Raw genomic sequence first — 10,325 nt, 5'->3', positions numbered from 1 at the left:
TCCTTACTCTTTAGAGTAATGTGTTTTCCACACGAAGGAAGAATGGTCAAGCTCGTAGACCAACTTTCATTTCCGGGATCACGCATCGCAAATAGTCAAATACCAACCCTGAATGGTCTATTCAATCAAGAAATGCCTCCACCCCCAGTCCTCCTTCCCGATGAGTGCGAGTGATTCGGAAAGATGGGACTGGAACCCAGGGGGCATGCATCCTGGTCTGCTTCGGGCAGAGGAAACCCTGGGTATAAGGTAGAATTTCCGCTGGAGAATATGACTAGTCCGTACCCCGTCCGAAAGAAGGAAGAGGGGTTGTTCTGGAACATGATTCTTTTGTTAAGGTTACTTGTTTGACAAAGGTCATTCACCATTGTCTACTTCGGTAGACAGTGCCGAGGAGATGTTTTCGTTTGATGGTGTTAACAAAACAATCTTTGGGTAACCAGAAAGAGGCAAGCCTCCCTCAATAACATTAATGTTTTGTCTTTGAGTAGTGTTCTTCTCTTGTCGCAAGTAGCTACTCTCTTGTCGCAAGTAGCTGTTCTCTTGCGATCTTGCAAAAGAGCTGTCAAAAGTTGGGCCGACGGGAAGACAAGTACCGCGTAAGACCCGTTAAAAAATAACGAGAAGACAAGTATCGTTAACATTAGACTGGCAAGACGACAAGTAGCTGTGAACACCCAAAGAAAAACAGAGGTGGGGGAGAGGAGGGGCAGCCTTGAAATTGTATTTTATACCTGGGGGCATGCAAACCTTTTGGAGTGCAAGCCAAGAGCGGTTATTTATCTGTTTTTTGGATTAGTCGTTTCCTAACTTGCATAAAGAAAGGAGGAGAGGGAGCATAGCTTATGTGAGGCGCAAGCTCTATAAAAAATGGAGTCTTACAGGAGACATTTCTTATCTTATGACTGGTATATCGAGCAGTTTTACCGCGGAATTTATGCTCGTTAAAAAATAGAAAAGCGAGATCCGAGCAGTTTTAGCACATAGTTCATGCTCGTTAAAAAATAAACATAAGATTGAGCAGTCAAGCTCATTAAAAAATGAACATACCCCGGTAAATAACCACTGTGATCGTAAATTTATTAGCCATAAAAGCCTTGGTCGTGTTTGCACCTGCCACCTCCATTTCATTTGGCCAATCGTTCACCTCCATATGATTATTTACCTATTTTGAGGAACAGCTGCGAAGAGTGATTTCACCTAGCCATCCTTGTGACACTGCCGTGATTGGAAAATTCCAACCTGTACCTGGAATCTGCTGCTATCCCTGTTTATCACTCGTTCCTCAAAAGACGAGTCTTCTTTGAGCTCTTTTCATTTGACTCGTAAAATATGAAAAGTTTGCCGAGTTTTGGCCTTCCAGCTCGTTAAAAGGACCGGAAGAGCTATCCCTCCTCTAGATTTTAATCTTTTTGGACCTGAGGGATTATTACACAAAAAGGTCGAGCGCTTGTTTTATTCGGCTCGTTAAAGTTATCGAAAACTCATTCCTTCTGTATTGTTTTATACTTTTTCGGACTTAAGGGATTAGATGACGAAAAAGGAATTTTGGAGTTAACTTTCTGTACCTTTTCAGACTCTCTAAAAATGAAAAGGACCGAGTTTTCCTTGTCGTTAGACTCGTTAAAATGATTAAATAGCGACAAACTTGTCTTTAGACGAGAACGAGTTTCCCTATCGCTAGGCTCGTTAAAACATAGCGATGGGCTTGCCCGAAGGGCAGGTTATAGAACAAGCATATGTTATCCTCCTCAAGCTTGACAAAAATAAAGAGGTACTGGTCAGAAATGACTGGGGAAAAATTGGGAGAACCTCAAAGCTTTAATGGTAGCAAGTCGCTCTTGAACATGACACTTTTCCTCCGTATCACATCGTGTTGGGTTGTTTCATTCACCGGTCTCATCACCATGGTCTTCGCCAAACCATCCACATTTGGGGTAATGCTACCGATCCATCGCATCAGTGTCGTTATATGTTCAAGAGATGTTGTTCAGAAAGAGTCAACCGTGTCCCATCCACTGCCATACATTATCCTTCATCCACCCATGATCGCCACCCTGAATCATATTTCAAAGATTTTTTTCACCTCCACTAAAATCATTAGCTCCGTTCCGTGTCACTGATGTGGGATTCATTAAGGCCCTCCTTTGACGGATCGCTTCTTGTCGACTTCAGCTCATTATCCAAGAAGTTGATCTAGGAACAACCCCTTCGGTACTTTGAAGCTTGCATGCCTCAATGGCAAGTTTCTCACTTCCGGCGACAGGTATACATTAATGACCTTCGACCAGAAGATTTTGCGTGGTGTTCGACGCCAAGTCCTCTATTCACACCACGTGAATTGTACTGCAGTACCTTGAGGGTCATTATCATTATCGGTGATTCCTCTCGCGCTTGTTAACGGTTTACATTATTGACCGGTAATCAAGCGATGTCTTTCCATGTTCGACTTCAGCGCAATTCTCGCATGGATCGACTTGTACTTAGAGTGAAGATCGAACGAGTTTGAAGACCCCGGATCTAGTTTCATCCATCCGGGTTGCGATATATATTCAGGATATAAAGACATCTGACATGTACATCATTGCAGCAGATGATCATCCTACTCAAAGGATGATAATTTCAGCAGAGAATTATTAGTCTACCATCAGACGATCGTCTGTTCTATGTACCAAAATGAATTTATAAAGCTGAGCATGGGAATGCCCGCCTCAGCTAGATCATGAAAGCAGAATGAAAAATAATGTATTGTATTGTATTTTATTACAGGTCACCTCTCAGCGATTGAATGAACTTCGGATCCTCCTGATAAAGCATTTCACCCGATAAACGACCTCATACTTTAGGGGGCAACTGTTATAGACATTTTTGTGCCTTATAGCATGAAGCATGGAATGTCAATAATCTGAGGGATCCAAAGTCCCTAAACATGTTGTTCCTACCCCTAGAGGAACAAGGACAGCAAACCACAGCACTGAATATCAGTTCTCCACCTGAAAACACTCAAAAACAAGCTAATTCTGGATCATGTCAACTGCTCCACTAAGCATCTGCGCTGAATGTCAACTGCTCCACTCTGTACCTGCGCTGAATGTCAACTGTAAAGAAGGCTACCTGCGCTGGGCGAGTTTGGCCAAGTGGCACAGTCATTCCTCAAGGTGTCAATGCCTAGGAAGCTTCCAAAATGACACTTGGATCAGGGAATTCGCCTAGTGATGAGTAAGAGGGTCTAGATCTTGAAGTGGAAGCAAGAACCTCCAAGTGGACTCAAGAACTGAAGAATAACTGAAGTGGGAGAGGACACTAGTCAGCTCCATGCCAAGCTCAAGCTGACTCATCCTTTCTCTAAAACTCCTATATATAGAGCTCTCTCATGAGGTCTAAGGAGGCTGGAATCTTGTGAATGTAAGGAAGTGCTGTTGGTTTGAGTTTAGAACTATTGGGTGATTTGCTTGAAGGAGGTGAAGAGGAGATTTCTTTCTGCTGGGAGGTGATGCTGGATTGGGCCTTTTATGGTTGTATCACTTCCTGAACTTTACTTCTTCCATTAATAAAGCATTTGAAGTTCTTCTATATGCATGTGTCTCAATGGCGTATTGATACTTGTATATTTGATTTATTCTAATCCTTGAATCAATTATGAATGTATGCTTCTTGTAGTTTCCCTCTCTTGCCATTTTGCAGGATCTTGGTGTAGCTGGGCCAGTGAAAGAGCAAGGAGCTGGGAGCAAGCAGCAAAGAGAGAATATTGGATCAATCATTAGCGGAAGACAACGGTTAGTGGATCTCTTTCTCCCCTCTCTTACATCTCATAAAGAAGTAATCTCGAATAGCTTTGCTTTGATTGTTGCTGAGGTACTATCACCCTTAGAGTGGGATAGGGTCATTCCGTATTGGATACTTTTCCCAACAACAAGTTGCCTCCACTCAGGAATGCTTATTCTCAGTCTTATCAAAAAACACAGACGCTGCTTTCTAAAGATAGATCTGGAAAAGGCATATGACTGTGTGGATTGGGGGTTCCTTCGTATCCTCCTTGCAAAAATTGGTCTGAGATCTCATGGAATTAACTGGGTGATGGCATGTGTTGAGAATGTCAAATATTCTGTCATCATTAATGGATCCCCCTCATCTTTCTTTCAGGCGGAGAGAGGACTTCGCCAAGGCTGTCCGCTCTCCCCACTTCTCTTTATCTTGGTCATGAATGCTCTCAGTACTCAGATAAACAAAGCCGTTGCTGATAATCGATGCGCTCCTATCAAGATGTGTAAGAATATTTTTCTGTCTCATAACTTGTTTGTTGATGATATTCTTATATTTGCTATGCTCTGCAAATCAAGCTGGACATGCCTCAATGAAATATTTCAAAAGTTTCAATCGGCATCGGGCCTTGTCATCAACAGGGCCAAATCTATGTTATATCATAACGACTCAAATGAGGAGTTAGCACAATGGATTGCGGCTTTATTTGGTATCAATCTGGCTCTAATTAAAGACGGCTTTAAATATTTGGGCTTTCTCCTCAAGCCTAAGGGGAATCGCAAACAGGATTGGACTTGGTTGATTGACCGTTTTTACAAAAAAATTTCAAGATGGGAGATGCGATTCTTATCTCTAGGTGGCAGATTTATCCTGGTTCAGTCTGTCCTATCTCAGCTTGCGGTATACTGGGCTCACCTTTTTTATCTTCCTTCTTCTATTGTTAGCAAAATGGTTTCTTTATCTGCTAATTTTCTATGGGGTGGCAGATCTCATCTTTCTAAGATTCACTTAGTAAAGATGGATTCTATCTCTAGATCAAAGAGGTCTGGCGGATGGGGTCTTTTACATATGAGATCTTTCGGCAAGGCCCTCCTCTGTAATTCTCTTCATCGTGGCATCTTCGGTGTTGGCAAATGGAGTTCCATTATCAATCAAAAATATCTGAAAGGAAGGTCTGTGGTATACTGGTACAGGAGGAAGTCACTGGGCTCTACAAGGGGATCTGCTATATGGCTCGGCTTCAGAAAGATTCAGGATCTCTTCTTCGATTTCCTTAGATGGCGCATCAATACTGGCTCGAGTATCCTTATCGGTCTGGAATCAACCGTTCTTGGTTTGGAAGATTCTCTCACTCCCGAACTAATTTCTTTCCTGCACTCACGGGGTCTCTTCACATGGAATAAACTGATTCAGTCATGGTCCTCATCGACGCCAACCTGGAAGGATGCAGAGGATCTCGGTATGCCTCCCTCTCTGCGACATATATGGGTGTCCGCGGTCAAGAGTTTTGCTGATAAAGGTATTAAACAGTCAGGTATCAACGATGAATTGGTATGGTCGAAGCCGAACTCCTCTCAGCCTGTTACTGTAAAAGATTTGTATGCAGCTGCCTCGACTAATCTTCCGCCGCTTCCTATGCCCATCTTTCCTTCCAAGCTCTGGAAAGCAACATGCCCGCTCAAGGCAATTTTATTCTCCTGGTTGGTTTTTTCCAATAGGAACCTCACATGGGAGGTCCTCCAAAGAAAAGGATGGATGGGTCCTGGTAGATGTGTCATGTGTTGTCAGGCGCCCGAATCAAATGTCCACATGTTTTTTCAATGTCCGGCATCGGCCCAAATCTGGTATGATCTCTCCTTAACTCATGGTTTTCCTCACCAAGTTTTCTCCTCTGTTCAGGACGGCTTCAAGTGGTGGAGTGACCAACGTCCAACTTGGAGATCGTTATTTATCTTCACCTGTTGGTCTCTCTAGAAGTGGAGAAATGCCCGTATCTTCCAGGAGTCAAAGGCTCCAATCGCTTCTGTGATGGTTTATATATCTGCTCTGGTTGTTTCGGATTGATATGTTTTTCTTCTCTCTCCGGTTTTTCTTATGATCTATGTGGAACTCTTCTCATAGGTGTCATCTCTCCTTTTTTGGATGGTTATCATGAACATGTTTTGATTTATGTTATGGTCTTCTGGACCTCTTTTGTATCAGCTCAATCTTATTATCGGCTCAGTTCAGCCACCTCTATATGTCATCAGGATCAGTTGGCCGGAATGTATATGGCCTTTCATGTTACAGCTCATTATATTTTCTTAATATAATATACATGATGATTTTCTCTCTGAAAAAAAAAGTCAAGTACAATATCAAGCGTATCTACATTATTTTAAAAAGTGAATTATTCACACCAACAACAACCACAATGTTCACACCAACAACAACCACGATGTTTTCAGAGATTTTTTCGATAGTGACATTTATTTATCACGAGGGTTTCTTACTTTACATCTTGTGATAATATTGTATGTATGGTTGCTCTTTCTTCTACAATTTTAAATTGTTTGGATATTATGTAGTGCATGTTCTTTTCTATATATTGTAACAAATTTATGAAGTGTTAATTCAAGTTGTGTACCATGGACATTGATTAGGGTTTATATATAATTTAAAAAGTTATAAAAAGAGAAGTTATTTTTTTCAATATTTATTACTTTATTATTTGGTATATATTTAAAGTTAAAATTTTCACTACTTAATTGTATTGAGTATAAGTATAGTTTTTTTTTTATTATAAACGTTTAGTAGGGTGTAAGTTTAAGTGGGTTTAATAATTAAGAACGTGTAGAAGTTATAAGTTCAAAATTATAGAGGGTAAAGTTTGTACATATTGATTGATTAATATTGGCTAGTTGTGATAAGGCTTGAGGGGTAGGCATCTCCTAGCATGGGACCCCTAAATGATCATTAATGAGAGTGTCTCTAGATGTCTTACCAAGTCACAAATTTCTACTAGTATTGGATTGCAAATTCTAAACACTAATTTCACCCCATTCTTTAATCAAAAAGGGGAAAATCACAAAAGGTCACAATTTTTACCAATCCAATCTCTATTTTGTTAAATAACAAGTGATACATAATAATTATTCCTTGCCACTTAGTTTAAAAATAGCTAAAATTTTGTATATACTTTATATAATAATATGATGATAAATATAGCTAAAATTATGTGTATAGCCAATGTAATAATACAATGACAATGTTAAAACCAAAAAAGGTAATAAAAAGACATGAAATAAAACAAAAAACACATGGCATAGAAGACATAAAACAAAAATGTATGAAATAAAACCAAGCCTTAAGTCAGAAGTTGATGGGTTGTAGATGTGTATAATTTTTAATTTTCCAAAATGTTTAGTAAAATTGTCCATAGTGAGGATATCGGTAATGATGTCTCCACAGTACATGCAGAAGAGCTTGCATCATGGACATGTGATAGGTACCTCATGGTCCACATTAATGTCTGACAAAGATATCATAATTTCTTAATTTGGGAGTGTTTATGTATAATGATAAATTGAAGAAGGTGCACACATGAAAAGGAAAGTTTAAATTTCAATGTAACCATGCTTATTAAAATAAATTTTAAAAATTTAATAGCTACATAAAACAAGTTCTATATAATTGAAAAACAATTTTTTTTTTTAATTTGAATAAGAAATCTTAAATCAACTTAAAATAGATATAATAATCAACATCTAACATATAAATATCAATGTATGTGAATCAAGTCGGTTTAGGGAGATTCGTAATTGTTCTAGATAAAATTTTGCCTCTCTGGTAAAAATAGGCATCACATAGTTGATTTGACGATCAAATTCATTGAGATGTTTTTGGAAGGAGGTATGGTAAAAACATTAGGGTTTGTTGCAATGAATATTATGTCATTATGATAAAAATTGGTGTCATGTTCGTCGACATGTTCTTTCAAGTATGAATGATATGTTGATTACGGTGTGTTGCTGATTTTGTTTTTACATTTTGATAAAAATTGGTGTCAAGCAATTAATTCAATCGTACGTTATGTCAGAAAATCTTTGGGGATCTATCGATCAAAGGGTAAAGCTTGGATTTTGTACTTGTCTCTCCTTTGTAAGAAATGACATTTCCTTTAACTTTATTTGAAAGTACAAAGTTGTATAATTCAATGAATGTGACAAAAATTTTGTTTTTGGGTTGTTTGTGTGATGAAACCCTTGTATTTTTGGATTCATTAATCGAGGCAATGAGCAATAACATCCACAAAGTGATAGCCAATTAGGCTGAAGACAAATAAATTAAATTATTGTTAAAAAATAATAAATTTCAAGTTGCAATGTTAAACTAGAGAAAGTTTGCAATTTTTTTTTGTCAAACCTAAACTAATATGGGTTTGACCAAAAAACCCAATGCATTATCTATTTCCCGCGACAGGGATAATAACTAGACAACATCTACCTTATGGACATTTATTGTGCCTACCTCAGGGGAATTTATGTTGAATTCGTGTATAAAACTAAGTAGTAACTAGAGTACATCTACCTCATGGGTATAAGGTAAAATTGTGAATAAGGTGTAATTTCATAACTCTATGTGTGATGCTAAGTAAAGGTGGATATTTTGATACCACATGAGAGATGATGGAGTATAGATGATATTAATTATCTTTGAGATATTATAAATGATTAAGAATTTATCTCTATTAGACTTAAGGACCTTAAATAATCCAAAATTTAGAGACTTTAACCAAAGTGATAGTTTATTTCTTTATAAATTACTAACTAATTATTTTCGGTGGCATGATTTTCATTCAATAATAATAATTTGTAGATATAACTAATAATAATGATCTTTTATATGAATTAATTATTAGTTTATAATAACTTTACCATATACATCTTAAAAAAAAACTTTTGTACTTTTACATCTATGTATAAAAAAAAATAAGTAATAAAATTTTAATAAAGCTAAAAAGTAATCGATCTTTTAATTTAATTTGAATGCCTATCATAACTTAGCTATCACGAGGGTTTCTCAGTTTATATATTGTGGTCATTGTGTATTGATGGTTATAGTTTTTGTTTTGTTTTGTTTGTTTTTGTTAATTTATTGGCTTTCATTGATTCATAATGGAATCACACAAAGATAGCAATCTTAATGTCATGGCTTTCCACAAAGGAAACCAGACGAGTGACATTAAAGATATCGCAAAAAATTGTTTCTATCAAAATTGCCCAATAAAAAGGTACCATGTAACTATCTCTAGACCATGACAAGTGACTAAATATGCTAGCATATAGGTTACAAAATAACAATTAGGTATAGAAAAAAACCACAATTGTACAACATAGAAAAATCTAAAAATAAATTCAGAAAATAAGCATGAAATTATAATGAACCTAGGATTTCATCCTTCCTTGGGAGAAGTTGCATGGGTAGGATCATGTGTGCTCTATCCTGGTGACGTACATATCCCACACCAGATATGTGTCTCTGTATGCACTAACTGAGCATCCATGCTAACTAAATAAGAGCAGAAATGTTTTTGGACGCACTAGATATCGCTGAGATGGAAAATTATCTCATTTCGGTCTTCTTGATTCTCCTAGATGACACAAACTAGCATTATTTTCATCTACTGGTACAAGGTGATGGAGTGTAGGTATTGATTCTTGTGATCACTAGTGTGTCCAAGGTAGGGAACTCAATCAACAACATTAGCCTGAATCTTAGAGTCAGAGTGGGAATTCCTATTGTGAATTTCCTAAGCTTCAAGCAATCATATTTCATCTTAAATTTCCAAGGGGGTGGATGTATGGTAGAGGTAAGCAACATATTGAGCTTGAGACTAGGCATGAGACCTACCAGAGGGGCCTCAACCACCAAAACTACATCTCGGACGAATACATTGTTGCAACATGATAATAAGGAAAAGTAAGAATTTAGTTAAAGAAGCCCCAGGACACAAGAGGAGGTTCAGGGATTGGAATCTAAGGGGATACTAGAGAAAAGTAGGAAGAGTGGAGAACTTCAGGGGCGGGGGTGGCAAGTATAACACAAATCAAAGGTGTTGTTGGGGAGTGATGGAAGTATAAAAATATAATAAGGGGTCCTCCTTGGGATGGAAAAATATCGAGCCACCTCCATGCAAGGCACAAGAATTTTCCTTCACTCGCAAGAGGATTGAAAATAAATTTTGGAACCAGAAAACCCAAACCATAGTATTGCAACTATAAAGCTACTTAGAATAATCATAAGTCAAAATTAGTTCTAAAAAACTTGGAGGGGATGACTTCCTGAAGACCCCAAAATAATCAAGGTTGCTTGGTAGAGACAGTGTGCTCTCTGGAGGTGCAGCACTGGTGTTGTGTACATGTTGTAAATGTGGTGTTGTGTACATGTTGTACATGTGGTGTTGTGTACATGTTGTACATGTGGTGTTGTGTACATGTTGTGGACATGTTGTGTAGGTGATGTTATGTACATGTAGTGTTGTGTACATGTTGTACATGTGGTGTTATGTACATGTGGTGCTA

The sequence above is a fragment of the Pinus tabuliformis genome, chromosome 2_1 (assembly GCF_031772625.1).
Source record: "Pinus tabuliformis cultivar Carrire ecotype Pingquan chromosome 2_1, CPIR1, whole genome shotgun sequence".
Lineage (NCBI taxonomy): Eukaryota > Viridiplantae > Streptophyta > Pinopsida > Pinales > Pinaceae > Pinus > Pinus tabuliformis.
The sequence above is the reverse complement of the archived record's forward strand: the minus strand, read 5'-3'. Positions refer to the sequence as shown.